This window comes from Saccostrea cucullata, unplaced genomic scaffold (genome assembly GCF_032062105.1).
Source record: "Saccostrea cucullata isolate Sc308-1 unplaced genomic scaffold, CSIRO_AGI_Scuc_v1 ctg360, whole genome shotgun sequence".
Classification (NCBI taxonomy): Eukaryota; Metazoa; Mollusca; class Bivalvia; order Ostreida; family Ostreidae; genus Saccostrea; species Saccostrea cuccullata.
Genome location: NW_026928375.1, coordinates 174,696 through 181,866, shown reverse-complemented (window position 1 = coordinate 181,866; position 7,171 = coordinate 174,696). Strand labels below are relative to the sequence as shown.

Sequence of the window (7,171 nt, the reverse complement as noted above, 5' to 3'; positions counted from 1 at the left end):
CATTTGACATGTTAATTTAATTTTCACCTTTTACATGTAAGTACGCCCAGATTCCTGAATGCTAATCAAAAACCGTCCTCATTATTTGCTTGTTTCCTCTGGAAATTAGTGGCTTCTAAATTTGGTGGTTTAACAACAAAAACAGGCAAAAATGAGAAATTAGTTAACAGGCATATGTTAAAATACAATGCATGGTGATATATATATAATTTGAAATTTATGCATATTCATGAAGTAATACAATTAAGACTAAATATGACTACTATTTTTTGCACTTGTCTCTGTTTTTTCAAAGCATGTTCCCTTCCTCCTCTTTTTTTTTGTTGATCCTGGTTGTCGTGACTTAAAAAATATGATAAAAACATTAAATATATACACTAAATTGTTGAAAAAATTAGGTGTTTACGTGATTCCGTTTATTATATTAAAATCATTTCGTTATTTATTCATTCGATAAAAGCAGAAAAGCAGGCATCATTAATATTTTCTTATAATAGATGTACAACACTACAGTATTGAGGGAGAGAAAGAGGGAGAGTTCATAAATAGAAATAATTAAACTTAACGTCGAAAGCCAGTACCTTTGATTCTGTCTTCGTTTGTAGATACATATAGGGAGTAAAATACAGACAACCAGACCAACGAAAACTGTTATTGAATCTATTGCAACATCTCTTTTGTCAGCGGGACCATCTTCCTTTATCTTAGTAGTCTTTTCTTTTTAAAAAAATGAAGAAGGGATTTTATTATTTGTATCAATTATATCAATTCTTCCTTTTTTGATAATCATAAACGTCTTTTTTAAAAGAAAAAAAAACAAAACAATAACTAACAAACAAAAATAGAAATAATTCTTTTGTTAAAGTGGGAAAATAGTGGAATGCAATATCTACAGAAAAATACAATACTCATAATCAAAAGTCCATTAGATGTTACAAAATTTGAAAAAAACCATTAATAATACAAAATTACAGCAGAACAAATACCGACCTTCAAGACATAAGAGTTGGTATCAGGTACATGTATCATTGACGAGTGAGCATAATCAAAAATAAGATATTAATCAAATGAAACGTAGGTACCTTTAATGTTAATAGCAACTGCTTGCTAGTTGTTTGATGTTACTAAACATAATAATTGATGCTTATTGCATTTGAGTAAAAAAAGGTTAATAAAAAAAAACCTTTGTAAAATGTCGCCAAGGTAAAATCATGTTTAAAATTAATGTACTTTGTAAAAGTAAGCAACAGCAAGAAATCTAATTATTCTCTATTTTCTTGTCAGCAGATCAACAATTGATTGAAAATTGCATTTTTACTTGAAAGAAATAAAAAAAAGATAGATGGATATATATCTAGAGTGTTTTCAGAATTTCTCATTTACCTGTTTTGCTGTAAGTTGGTTTCAAGGAAAAAGTTGTCTTTTGTCTGATTATATCCTTGAATACCGGTATGAGGTGGTAAAGCTGTTTTGTTAAGCATTCTGCAATGTTCATCTAAATTACAGAAGAAAAGCATTTATAAATGAATTAAAGAAACATCATTGTTATGACATCCAATAACTATTTATCATGAAGAAAAACGAATGTCTTTTGATTGATTGATTATATGATTGATTTATACGGTCACATCGGAAGGACCGGTCTCCACGTCCCACAGTGTGATGCGTACCCTTGAAGTAAGAATCAGATCCTTACTTCACGACTCTAGAGCAAACGCTCTAACTATTGCACGGCGCGGGCAACACAAATATCTATTGCAAATTCAATTTGTTTTTTAAAACATCAATTTTTCATTATGTAAGGTAAAGGTTTTTATTTTAAAGGCATTTCTATTTTTAAAAAATTATAAAGTTTTTGTGAATCTATCTTACATTCACGGATATTAGATTCGTATCTGCACCGTTTTTGACTTGGAAAGGGTCTATCAAGTCTCTCTTGCACTATTCCTGCTCCAGTATTATATTCCGCACAATGACCTGAAAAAGTGTTCATGATTTTTAAAGTTAAAATAATATATATTTAATACATTTAATATACTCGAAAATAAGAACTAATATTACGGTAAAAGGATTATAAATAATTACAATTAATAAACCAAACTTCAGCACAAACTTTAACTGTTGCATTTCTCCATTCGTTTTGAAGGCAGTGATATTTAAATTTCGTTTTGCTAGTGCATTCCTAAGTGACTGTTTGACACCGTTTTGCTTTTTCTCTTTCCTTCCATTCAATTTCACTTTGGGGACATTCGTTAACAACCGTCATTGTAGAAATTGAAGCAGAACAATTTGTTCTTTCAGTGCGTACTATTCCTAATAGACGTACATGTAACTCCTTTAAAACCAAAAATGCTCCACTTAACTTATATGCCAATGCAAACCAAACATTTTCTTCCTTAAAACAAAATTTTGATTAATGGTGTGTTTCGATAATTCATTAATCTACCAACACTTTATAATAATTTTATTAAATCCTCTAGATATGGAAATTGATCCCCGTAATGAATTATATTTATGTAAGACCATAGTGAGAAAAATAATGCATTAAAATTTAAAATTTAGAAATAGAATGTACTATATGAATACCAAGTATTTTGTAAATAAAAGGAGGAAGGGTTGTATTAGTAAAATCACACCTATACGTACAAATATAAAAATGATACGACAAAATCCAATTTTTTTTCTTTGCTTGGAGCCTTCAAAAAAGCATAAAACACTATACCGTTCTATAAGGTTATATTATCTATTTGTAAAACATTTCATTTATAACCGAAACACATTCTATTCAACAACAGGTTAATTGAAAGATTAAACAGGTAAGAAACCTTTAGATATTTTTTTTTCAGCAAGTGTATATTACCTGACAAGAAAGATCCTCTTGACATAAACAGCAAGGGGATAATAATTTGAACCAAATCAAGCAGTTGTTTTGCAAACCATTGACAAGTAATTCATCCAAAATTAATTCTGAAAATTCAACTGTGATGTTATGAGTGACCTATGTAAAATGTGTAGCGAAGCTGTGGAAAATCAAAACCACTTTATACATGTATTTAAGTGTACAAGTGTGCAACATGAATGGAATATTCACTGTAGTGAGGAATACTGGAGGTCTTGATGTGCATGTAAATAGAAAAATATAAGTTTTGGCTTTTATAATGTTAGACATGAAACCATTGTTTTTCATAATTGACTGCTGTTTTGTGGGTTTTTTTCCTGGTTTGTCGCAACGCACTAAAAAATTACGTACATTGAAAAAATTTCAAATTGCGTTTAAATTTGGACAAAATTAACGCACTTTGAAAAGAAAAAAATCGATGTGCGTTAAATTTAGGACACACTCAACGCACTTTGGAAAAAATTTCAAAGTGCGTTAAGAATGTACATAAACATTTTTACCATAGGGACATTTAACGCACTTTGAAAAAAGTATGTATCAAATAATGAATTCTAGACTTAAGGTAGGTCGCGGGTTTGCTTTTGTCATCAGTTTTGGTACACAAATTTGACGATTCGAGCGGTTGTTTTGTGCACATTTGATTATGACGTCGGTTACGTCACAAAGGCAACGTTACGTTGTTTCCCGCTAAATTCTCTGCAAATGACTTCAAGTCTGTACGAATCAAGTAGATTAATATACAAAGTGCATGTTCTTGTACTTTTAAAACCTCTTACTTGTTTTATATGCATCATTAGATTTGAGTCTGAATTCTGATGTGATTATATGTAATGTCTTAGGACTAATTAAATACAACACCAAATGAAAGGAATAATATATATTGTTAGTGTAACTAAACTGCTAATAGTCAATCAGAAAAAATCAGCGTAAAAGTTATGGTATGCAGAAAGAAAGTTATCATGAATAAAAATTGCTTAGCGGAAAAGTCAGGGAAGCATGCGTATTGCATCATGACTGCAAATCAGAGCCTGGGCGAAAATATGCGTATACTTTTTAGAATGGAAATCATAATCACAAAAAAAAACGTCTTAAATTTTAATTTCATGCATTTTCCTGGGTTTTTTTTTGGTTTTGTTTTTATTTATTTATTTTGTTTTATTATTATCATTATCAATATCATTGTGTTCTTATGTATTTAAATCTCATGTACTCGCCCTTTGCTGGCTAATAAATTGTTACATGCATTTAAAAATCAAATTTATACATGTACATGTACAAACACCTGGACTTTAAGATCTATAAGACACTGTAAACAATTTATAAATAAGTATCATTTTTCTATATATTCTTTTATATGACAAAAGCTGAAAGTGTAAAAGCTAAATGCAAGTGTTTTACATTTTGTGTATTGAAATTTGAAATTAAAACAAATTAACAAATGCAAATGTTTAAGATTTGGGGCCATATACTACAGCTTGCGACTAATACAGAAAGAGCATTGCAGGTAACACCCCCCCCCCCGGCCGCTTATATTCTCAGTATCGGGATGTTTTCTTACAGTTTTTGAATAAAGTCATCGGACTTTTGCGTTATGCCTGAAATCCTGTCGACCATGGATTTCTTAAAAATACAGGTAGTAATGTATATTTTATCATTCGCGTTGTTGTCGCTGTACGTTAATTCTCGTGCACGAGGAATGTTTATACCGTTCATTCTGACTTTGTGTTCAGAATATGAATTTCACAATACTAGTGAAAATAAGTTGCTGGTCATACTAATATGTCTCCGCTATAAATTAAATGATGAATAAAACTTAATTTTGTGTCTATGTCACCTTTTAAATCTGGCATATTCTAAAAGTCAAGATTTTTATACTCGTACCGTAAACGTGACTGCGTACAAAAAAATGACGTTGTAGATATAAATAACGCCATAAACGCAACATTTTAGCAGTATAAAAGATAACTTTGCAATTATTTAGCAAAAAATCTAGCGAGAAGACATATTGATTTTTTTACATTAATAGTTTTGCTTTTACCTCATCTTCACATTTTGAAATTCCTGACTAATTCGTCTACGTCTTTAAAAAGTTATTCAATCTTTTTAATAGAAACTATTTTCACAAAATTGGCTTAAAACGTCATTTTCCCATACATTTCAATAGTAAAGCGTAAAAATGTACTAAAAACAATACCGCGTTTACAGTACTATAGCATTAAAACTACGTAGGCAAATTTAATAAAAATTGCAGATAATACGCTGTGAATTCCAAGGAACATTATATCAAATTTTCAGGATATGTTTTCTCGTAAGAATTTTTATGCAGTAAACCCGCGACCTACCTTAAATTTTAGTAATAAACAGAATTAATTTGTAATAATTATATTATTCGTAAAACTTCTTTTTAATTTCTCTTAACTTCTTTGGGAAGAGAAGACGACTGAGAATAGAAGGTCTCTCAGCCCACTCTTTTTTGTATACATTGTACATAGCCGTCGGTAGCAAATTGAAAAATCCACCCCAAGGTTAGCCCCAATTTTCAGTACCTGTATTATGTATATATTTGCAAGGCATTTGTGAGCCTACCCCCCCCCCCCCCTAGTAAACAATGCCTACGCTACACCCAAATATATGTATTTATTTAACTGGTATGATGTTGAAAACTTCCAATAAAGAACTATATGCGGTATTAACCAACATTTGCCCCCCAAAATCAAACTTTGATGGAGTAATATTTAATTAAGTCCTTAAACAGGGGAGTATATGCTGACTTCAAAGCACTGAATAATTTCATAAGTAATGACGTCATATGTACGTAATGACGTCACAAATATGACGTAAATTTCAGTTTTTTATGAATTTTGCAGAAAAATGTACATATTTCGTCGATATTTTAAATAAAAGTCACCGAGCGCATGTGTGTTCAGGATTAATATTTTGATATAATGTGTAGAATGATAATATCAATGAAATATGTCAATATTGTTCCTGAACACACATGCGCTCTATAAATTCTAAAGCTTAAATTGTTGAAATTTTGTCCATTTTGTCCTCTTTCTGAAAAAGGATATAAAATCGGACTAGTTTGTGACGTCATAAAAACAGAAATTGTGAATACACTACTCTGGAACTATAATATTTTCTGTTAACTTATATTTCTCGTACAATTTATTGAATTCAGCACATTTCAGGAAGTTTTCAAAATTTGACTTTTGTGGGGGCAAACATATGCAATATACCGCATATAGTTCTTTAAGTTGACATAAAATGCATGTAAACTGGAAAAAATAAGTACAGTAAAACATTAAAGTGAGAAAGAGAATTCTCAAAGTATGGAAAAATCAAAATCTCTCACTTTCAAATCCCAAAGTGACCTATCACCGGAAAGTTATCATACAGGTTCAATTATTTATCATACCAAAGGTTTACATACACATTTTTTTTTTCAAACTGCGTTAATATGGTCGATATGAACGCACTTTGAAAATAAATTTTATTTCAAAGTGCGTAAACATTGAGTTGATCCAAAATTTAACGCACTTTGAAAAAAATTTTCAAAGTGCGTAATTTTTCAAAGTGCGTTGTAACACTGGTTATTTGCATTTTGGCTCACACTAGAAAACTAATCACTTATCGATGTACATGTCTTCATATAAGTAGTTACCGTCAATGTTTTACCTGGAGATACTTATCTTTCTTGAAGTTGTATGAAATGCCCCATTTATACATCCTAGATATTTGAAATAAATTGTAGTCATGTAAAATTAATTCAAAATTAGTTGAAGAAAAAATCTAATCAATCAATAGACTAAAAATATTTTATAAAACTTTACTGATACGTTAAAGGTTAAACCTTTGCATAAAGGAACGAACGACACTCTTCTTATTCTAATGTTATAGCAACCATTCAGGTTTCCTAAAAAAAGAATTTACATCTTACAAAAGTCTAAAAGCTATGTATATATAAAATTTGTCAAATTCTGTTAACGCAGATATGTTAAGGAAGCATAAAACTCATTTCTAGGGACATTCTCATTTCTAGGGTCATTCAGACTTTTTAAAGAAAATTAATGTAAAATTAATGTAAGTTCGATAATTTTCCATAACTGTTGATAAACGTAAACTATTATAAAGTATTATTTATTATTAACATATATTTTGCCTTAATCATATACTGTGATACTAGAATCCCACTGTTCGATCAGTTTAATAAATATTCCACAATTTTGCACGAAACCTTACCCGATGATTTTAATTTGATACATATAAACC

The 7,171-nt window shown here is 30.0% G+C and overlaps 2 long non-coding RNA genes across 2 annotated transcripts; both read right to left on the bottom strand.

Moving 5' to 3' along the window:
* Window positions 1-1,381: 1,381 nt before the first annotated feature.
* On the bottom strand, window positions 1,382-2,319 carry LOC134277377 (uncharacterized). The gene is made up of 3 exons (XR_009994233.1): window positions 2,086-2,319; window positions 1,873-1,977; window positions 1,382-1,495 (listed from the first exon to the last, which is right to left on the bottom strand). It is a non-coding gene; the product is annotated as an uncharacterized LOC134277377 (long non-coding RNA).
* A 326-nt stretch (window positions 2,320-2,645) lies between these two features.
* LOC134277375 (uncharacterized) lies at window positions 2,646-6,631 on the bottom strand. The gene is made up of 3 exons (XR_009994232.1): window positions 6,578-6,631; window positions 2,861-2,967; window positions 2,646-2,696 (listed from the first exon to the last, which is right to left on the bottom strand). It is a non-coding gene; the product is annotated as an uncharacterized LOC134277375 (long non-coding RNA).
* Window positions 6,632-7,171: the final 540 nt, after the last annotated feature.